This window comes from Rhinoderma darwinii, chromosome 1 (genome assembly GCF_050947455.1).
Source record: "Rhinoderma darwinii isolate aRhiDar2 chromosome 1, aRhiDar2.hap1, whole genome shotgun sequence".
Taxonomy (NCBI): domain Eukaryota; kingdom Metazoa; phylum Chordata; class Amphibia; order Anura; family Rhinodermatidae; genus Rhinoderma; species Rhinoderma darwinii.
Window position 1 is genome coordinate 530,026,377 of NC_134687.1, and position 8,256 is coordinate 530,034,632.

At 41.8% G+C, this 8,256-nt stretch overlaps 1 long non-coding RNA gene across 1 annotated transcript; it reads right to left on the minus strand.

Annotated features, from left to right (window-relative positions):
- Positions 1 to 3,062: 3,062 nt before the first annotated feature.
- Positions 3,063 to 5,430, minus strand: LOC142744996 (uncharacterized). The gene is made up of 3 exons (XR_012881671.1): positions 5,369 to 5,430; positions 4,078 to 4,231; positions 3,063 to 3,460 (listed from the first exon to the last, which is right to left on the minus strand). It is a non-coding gene; the product is annotated as an uncharacterized LOC142744996 (long non-coding RNA).
- Positions 5,431 to 8,256: the final 2,826 nt, after the last annotated feature.

The following is an 8,256-nucleotide window of genomic DNA, read 5'->3' on the forward strand; positions in this document are numbered from 1 at the left end:
CCAGAGGGCATACAGGATACCAATAGGCAACAGACTCAGGACACAGGATACGAATAGGTAACAGACTCAGGATACAGTATACGGAACCTTCACAGGATAACACTACAGATGTAGCCGTCTTTATCTTGATTTTTAGTGCATTAAATACACAGTGGAAAGATCCTTTATCTTGACTTTTTCAATGACTTTTCAATGACTTTTGTGGTGTGATATCACGGTGCAGCAAATTATCAGAGTCAAGATAAAGATGGCTACATCTGTAGGTTTGTCTAACTCCACTCTGGCACTGTGGAAAGGGGCAGGGTCACCCATAAGGGCCAGGGTGTGCAGGGACAGGCTGGGGCTAGGTTTGCTGGGGCACGTGCTGGCCCTTTAAGAACTGGGACGAGCAAGCACACTATGAGCACAGACCGGAGGAGGAGAGAGCAGAGCGTGCCGGCATCCCTGGGAAGGGAGACGCAAGCGAAGATGGACAGTCATGCGGTCGTGGCTGCCTGTAAGAGGGGGATGCTGGCGGTCAGCAGCCACGGACATAAAAGCCGAGCTGATGGTCGCTTCTAACCTGGTATCCACCAAACAACTCACAGTCACTCCGTAAAACACCATTGGTTCTACGGGGCAATGACTGGCCAGCGGCCCCTAATCCGATGAGAGCTGTAGTGTAAAAAACCCCATGGCTTGTCCCTTAGCAGCGGGCTTCTCTAGTTTAAGGGTGGCTCATTAAGGGGGCAATACCTAGCTAGTTGTCCAGGCAGATAATAACTAAAGGTTACAGGCGGTCTCTTGACCCAGGACCATCTCTTTAGTGTCTGGCCTGCAGACCAGAGTTGAGCTACTTTCTGTTGAATTTCTTGCTTAGCATCCTTCATTTCTTTAACAAAACGGTGGAATGGCGCTGTACTGCCTTCCACTCTTGTCTTGGCTATCTGCACAGCCAGTACCCCTACTGCAGTAACTGTAGCATTCTTCGCCTTTTCCCTCTGTTGGTCGATGGCCTCTCTCAGGTTTACCAACAATGTAGCCCCTACTTTGGCTCACAAATAATCTCTCAGTGCCCGGTGTAAAGAACGATCCATCAAGCCAGCAATAAACTAATCCCTAATTACTTTATCTATGTCTGGTAAAGCAGATCACCCAACTGGATCTTTCCTTCCAAGACAATTCCACAATGTTTGCAGTCCTACCGAAAACTGATGTAAGGAATCACAAACACATTGGTTCCTAGTATTGTTCCTAGCATTGTTTTCTTAGTTCTATTACTGGGGTTATATCTCCGTATAGAGCTTCCAGTCATGAGAAAATGTCCTCCATCCGAGGTTGAGGCGTAGATATTTCTCTGTAAGGTGCAAGACAAATAAATTTTGCAAATGCTTGCAATGTGAGATTTTAGTCGTTAGCTGACTCACTGCCACCATAAAAATAAATGGTAACAGAAGCTTGGGGAAATTAATGCATACCTACTTCTACTCCACAGCCTCAGCAAAGCTCATTGGTGTCATTTCCTATCACATTCCTTTCTCTAATAGGCCTGGCCAGAGATGCCCTTTTCCCCCACTAATTTTTATATCGACGTTGGAAACTTTGGTGTGCAAAAATGCCAATATTTCAGAAATCTGTGCCTTAAAATTGCTGGATATGTGCATGACGTCTTTATCTTTATCACTTTCCACGCCTTCTTTCAAATTTAAGATTGATTTGTCCAAACCTTGGAGGATGATACAGTCCCTCTGCACCTCATTTTCATTTAAATATGTGACTGATTTGATGAATATCGAGTCAAACTCCCAGCGGATCCTCTAACACATTCGCAAGCAATTTCCCATCACGCACTCTGACCTACAACATAAGGCCCAAGCACCCCCCATGCGGTTTGAAAGGTGCACTCTATAAAATGAGAGCATTACTGGGGGTCTTTTGCTTGCTGTAACATTACGTATACAGATCCTGTAATCTTTTTTTTGGTCTTAAACTAAATACCAAAACAGATTTTTATGGGTGAATATACTAGTGAATAGCTCTGTCCTTTTCCTCCCTAAAAATTCTTGATTAGTCCCCAGGCAAAATTACCAAAAGTACCACACTACATCACACAGGTTCAACTTTGAGTTTAAACTCCAGCAGCTTAAACATTGGGTGTAAGCCCAAAAGTAGATTTCACCTGTTTCAATAGAGGATTGGTGCTTCGGGGTGGCCTGATATTTTCATACATGCTCTTTCTTTCTTCCTTTTTACCACACGTTCGATTCCTTTCCCTTTCCCTATGCTCCTTCCACTCCATGTGTGGTACCTTAGGTACAGTGCTTGAATAATTGCTATAGGTCTTCCTGTCCTGGGTCTTATTTTCAACAAATATTAGTTATGGATGGTATGTACTATACCATATTGAAGAATAAATTACAATAATTAGAATAAATAATAAAAGAAAAAAAAATGGTAATCTGTGATAGTTTCATGATAACATATTATTCCATAAAACAGTTTGGAATTTTGTAAAAAGAAAAAAAAACCCTGGCCTAGAACATATTCTATACTTGTTATTAACCTGGTTTAAAACATAGTCAAATAATTATATGAAACACTATAGAATCATTTAATTTTTTTATTTGAAAAATTCAAAAATGTGAAGTAAAATATGGCAGACTGGTATTTCACTTTGCGTGTCCACGTTATGCAATTGAAAAAATATGTATGTTTTTGAAATGTTTCAGATGAATTCCATTGGATTCAGGAGTATGTTTTGTAAATCTGATAATTTATGTCTGTAATGAAAATAAAAAGTTCTAAATGAAATTATTACAAACCTAAATAAAAATTCACTTTACCTTTGCTACAACAAATCTGCCTTTGGCTTTGTCTGTCAGTTGAACATCAGAGGATCCTTGTTTTATTTATGTTGTTTCTTACATTTTATGGGTTTATTTTATGGTCCTTCAGAATTATTTTGGAAAACTTTTTATTGATACATCAAATAAATGAAAAGAGAGATAGCTTTCGCACAGTATTTTGCTATTTTATTACAAAATGTATATGCTATTTAATATTAACATGTACTGTACAAAAAAAACAAAAACTTATATCAATGTAATGAAACATATACTTTGCTATAATCAATGTTCAACACTAAATCTGCAGGTAAAACCGCTGCGGAAAAAGGCAGCATTTCTGCAGCAATATGCACAGCAAAAACGCACTATTTTGTGTGGTTATCTGTCACAGATTTACCAGCGTTTTTTAAAAAATTCTGCTGCAGATGTAAAAAATATGGCCGGCCGGGAGGACATCAAAGGCCAGCCTTCTGGGATGACGTTACATCCTATGAGACCGCTGCTGCAACCAATCAGGCTAAAATCCACAGTGAAAGTCTGCTGCTTCTCCATAACAGAATGTGCATGCTGTGGAATGTAAATCCCACACTGCAAGCTAGTGTCTGCAATGTTATTTTCGGCAATGTCTGCAATACCTAAAAAGCAATAAAAACCAAAAAAATAAAAAGTCTGTTATGCATTTCCACTGTGGACTGTTCACAGCGGAATTCGGCAGCAAATCCGCCACGTCTTAAGTTGCCCCAAAGGTGTTTTTTTTTCGGCACCTTCATCACATTCAGCCTCAGACTTGTCTCATTTAAGTGACAATTCACAAACACAAACACGTAATAATGACGCATTTGCCTCTCCTGAGGGGTTCCATTATCAGTCACCACAGACACATTATTATGAGGTGGATTGGTCCCCAGACATGGTGGTAAGATATTAGTGAGGACCCGCCGACACTAAACCCGTCAGGTCCGCAGGACTTACAGAATCAGTGTAAAATGAGCGATACAGCTGCTCTGTAGAGAGAATTGAGAACAGCTGTATCTCCAAAAGTAAAACTATTTTTTAATAAAGACTAATTACAAAGTTACACTAAACACTAATCTATTTATTTAAAAAAAAATGCCCTCAAAGGTGTTCATTGTGTGTTGTTTTTAGCCTGATGAAGAGACCGGTCCGGTCTCAAAACGCGTAGCCTCCTATATCTTAACTTATTAAAAAAAACACAACAGTAAACAGACAATATATCCATTTTGGGTCATACCTGAGTTTATATGGATCACTGCCAGTAACTGTTCACCGGTGTATCTTGCCAAGTATTCATCACTAGGGAGGAACAGCACCGATAAGTGGGATTTCCTTTTTTCTTGAACTCTACTCAAAGGTGTTCATAGCCTTTAACTTGGTGGGATAAACTCCTACATCAAAATTATTTTCACAAAAATGGACTATTTTAAAGTAGTCAGATGTATGACAATTTGCGCAATTTCTATCACTGAGATATCAGCTAAAAATTGGATTGTAAATTATACATTTAAAAACGTTCTATATAAATTGAGCTCAGAGATTCAGGTTGGAAATACATAGTTAGTATGGCTGAAAATGCCTGCTGATTATCCACATACACTTACTGTTCTTTTGAAGTCTGTAATAAAACATCAAGATCTGTGATTACTAGGTCTATTGTACAGTGTAATGTTGTACTTATGATGAATATATTATACAAAAAAACTTTCAAAATAAATTAACCGATGCTGCTGGTCCCTTCTGGCACGTAACTAGTAAAGGCTGGGCCCCGTAGTAAACTTTTGACTGGGCCCCCAACCCCTCGGTGCCACACACATAGCCCCTTGTAGATAATGCCCACTGTAGATAGTTCCCCCCTGTAGATTGTGCCCCCACCTCCCTTGTATATAGTGCCACACAGCCCCCCATAGTAGTTCCCCCCATAGTAGACAGTGCCACACAGCCCCCTTGTATAAAGTGTCACACAGCTCCCCCTTGTATACTGTGCCACACAGCCCCCCTGTCTTGTATATAGTGCCACACTGCCCCCTCCCTTGTAGATAGTGCCGCACAGCCCACCCTTGTATATAGTGCTCCACAGCTCCCTGTAGATAGCGACACACACAGCCCCCTGAAGATAGCGCCACACACAGTCCCCTGTAGATTGCGCCACACAGCCCTCCTCCCCTTGTAAATAGTGCCATACAGCCCCCCTTAGTATAGTGCCACACAGCCCCCCTTTGTATATAGTGCCCCCACATGCCGCCTGCCCCATAGCAGCCACTATGGCTGCTACAGCGGTATTTATGCCACTGACAAACATCAGGAGAGCAAGATAGCTCAGATTAGCTGGTATAAGCAAGCTTGCACATAAACAATAAAAAAATCTCACACCTCTTTGGCTTTGAAATCTATCAGGAACAAAAGAACAGACAAAGAAAATAATTTGCGGAATCAAACAAAATCATAAATCGTTACTAATATTTAAACATTGCATAAAACACTAGCACAAGCGAACATAACAAACTGTTCACTCACACTGAACTTACTGCTTTTTCCGCCTCCCAAAAATGAGATGGACGATCAGGTTACAGTTGCCCATAGAAGTCTATTAAGAGAGGAGGGGAAGAATGGAGCAGAAGCAGAGAGAGAGGCACAAATGCTGCTGCAGCTTCTAGTAAGTGTTATATTTCACACCAGTATTGGTTTCACAGCTACACTGCTCATTACTGCTGTATAATCTCCTCCATGCTGCTGCCGCTAATATATATACCGCGGATTTAAAAGTTTGTGAACCATTCAAAATTTTCTATATTTCTGCATAAATTTGACCTAAAACTATATCAGATTTTCAAACAAGTCCTAAAAGTAGATAATGAGAACCAATTCAAACAAATGAGTTAAAAATATTAGACTTAGTCATTTATTTATTTATTGAGAAAAATGTTCCAACATCACAAATCAATAAGTCCATCTTAACGTTTCCGGTAATTGTTGATTAGTCCTGCACTTTGGCTTGGAGGCATTTTATCCAAATTCTCCGTACAATACAGCTTCAATTCTGTTATGCTGGTGGATTTCCTCCCATGAACTACTCTCTTCAGGTCCTTCCACAACATTTTTATTGGATTAAGGCCAGGACTTTGACATGGCCATTCTAAAACTCTAACTCTATTATTTTCTAATTATTTTATGGTAGAACGACTTGTGTGCTTAGGGTCGTTGTCTTGCTGCATGACCCATGTACTTTTGAGACTCAGCTCACAAACAGATGTCCTGACATTTTCCTTTAGAATTTACTGGTATAATTCAGAATTCATTGCTCCATCAATCATGGCAAGCCGTCCTGGCCCAGATGCAGTAAAACAGGCCCAAACCATGATACTATCACCACCGAGTTTCACATATGGTATGAAGTTTTTATGTTGGAATGCAGTGTTTTCCTTTCTCCAAACATAACACTTCTCATTTAAACCAAAAAACTCTATTTTGGTCTCATCCATCCACAAAACTTTGTTATAATAGCCTTCTGACTTGTCCAGTTGATCTTTAGCAAACTGTAGATGGGCAGCAATGTACTTTTTGGAGAGCAGGGGCTTTCTGCTTGCACTCCTGCCATACACACCATTGTTGTTCAATGTCTTCCTGATGGCGGACTCATAAACATTAACATTAGCTATTGTGAGAAAGGCCCTAGTTGCTTAGAGGTTACCTTGGGTTCTTTTGTAACATCGCAGACTATTATACGCCTTGTACTTTGTTGGTCCACCACTCCTGGGAAAGGTAATAATGGTTTCGAATTTCCTCCATTTGTACACAGTCTGTCTGACTGTGGATTGTTTGAGTCCAAACTCTTTAGATGTTTTTGTAACCTTTTCCAGCCTGGGTGATGATGCGAGGGTGTCAGTCGCAGAAATGGCAGCCCTAATGGATACTGAACTCCCTAACAACTGGGAGAACAGCGAAGCTAGTAGTCGGAGGGATGGTAATGCCGGCAAGGCAAGACAATTATGAGTTGTAGGGGATTCTATAATCAGGAAGACGGATAGAATAATTTGTCACCAAGACCGCCTCAATTGAATGGTTTGCTGTCTCCCTGGTGCCAGGGTTCGGCATGTGGTGGAACGGGTGGATAAATTACTGGGAGGGGCTGGTGATGATACAGCTGTCGTGGTCCATGTGTGTACCAACGACAGAATACATGGTAGGTGGAGGAGCCTTAAGAATAGTTTTAAAGAACTAGGCAACAAGCTAAAGGGAAGGACCTCCAAGTAAGTATTCTCAGGAATGCTGCCTGTGCCATGTGCATCACAGGAAAGACAGCGGGAGCTCAGGGAGTTAAATGCAAGAAGAGGCTGGACGCAGCCTGCAGGGCTTAGGAGGGAAGCCTCCATGACGGGACCTAGTAGGGAAAGGGTTAATTATGAGGGAGAGGTAGGGGGAGGTGGATGAGAGGCAGGGAGGAGTTAGGGGCCGTTACCAGGCTTCCCGCTGCTTTTGGCATTGAGCCGGAAGCAGCGGGAGGAGTAACACATATCAGTATAAGCTCCCACCCTCCCGCCCTTTGTTCGTTGATCTCTTGAGGTCTTTATGTGAGTCCGTCTATGAGTGTTTTGCTTTTACTGAGTGCTTATCTAACATTTTGTTTTATTTTCATTCGGAGCAGGTCCAGGTGTCATAGCAGCTGGCGGGGGGAGTCCTTGAGGTCGGTCAGTACAAAATGGTGGGGGGGTCGCATCGGGGGTATGCGTCCCCCAAAAAAGGTACATGGTTGAAGACTTCATCGGGTGTTATCCCTTTGAAGTGGTCTTCTGGTGGTTGGAGCCATCTGCAGAGGTGAGCGGTGCCTCCGAGCTGGTTTACGGCTGGAGGTAATTGGTTGGTGGTGGTTGCAGATGGCTAACTCGGGTGTTTAAAAGGAATATCTAAAATGGCTTCAAGGACTTCCCCTGCTCGGATTAATGTTAACGTTAAATTGTTATTTATGATTCTGACCCATGTTGGGTCATGTGAATTATTAGGAGGAATTCTCTGGTTGGATTCCTAATTAGTTATCCGAATGTTTCGGATTTAAATTGCATTTTATAAAACTGTGAAATTAATAAACGGCTGCTGTGGCCATTTCACATCCAACCTCGGTGTCACGTGTCTTTTCTAAAAGGTGGGGGTGGAGGGATAGGAAGGGATAAGTGAAGGTGCACTAACACACGACTCTACTTAGGCAGGTCATGGCTTAAATCTTGGTGTAGAGGAGAAGGCTTTGGGTTACTAGAGCACTGTGCTAACTAAATGGAAGGGGGTCCACTGTGCTGGGGGAGAGAATTCTAGCTGGGGTGGCAGAGTATTTAAACTAGGGCTGAGGAGGGAGGTCAATGTAGAAAATAAAGGGGTAGTTAGGTTAGAGAGGGGTCAGACTATATCGGTGGGGGGAGAAAAT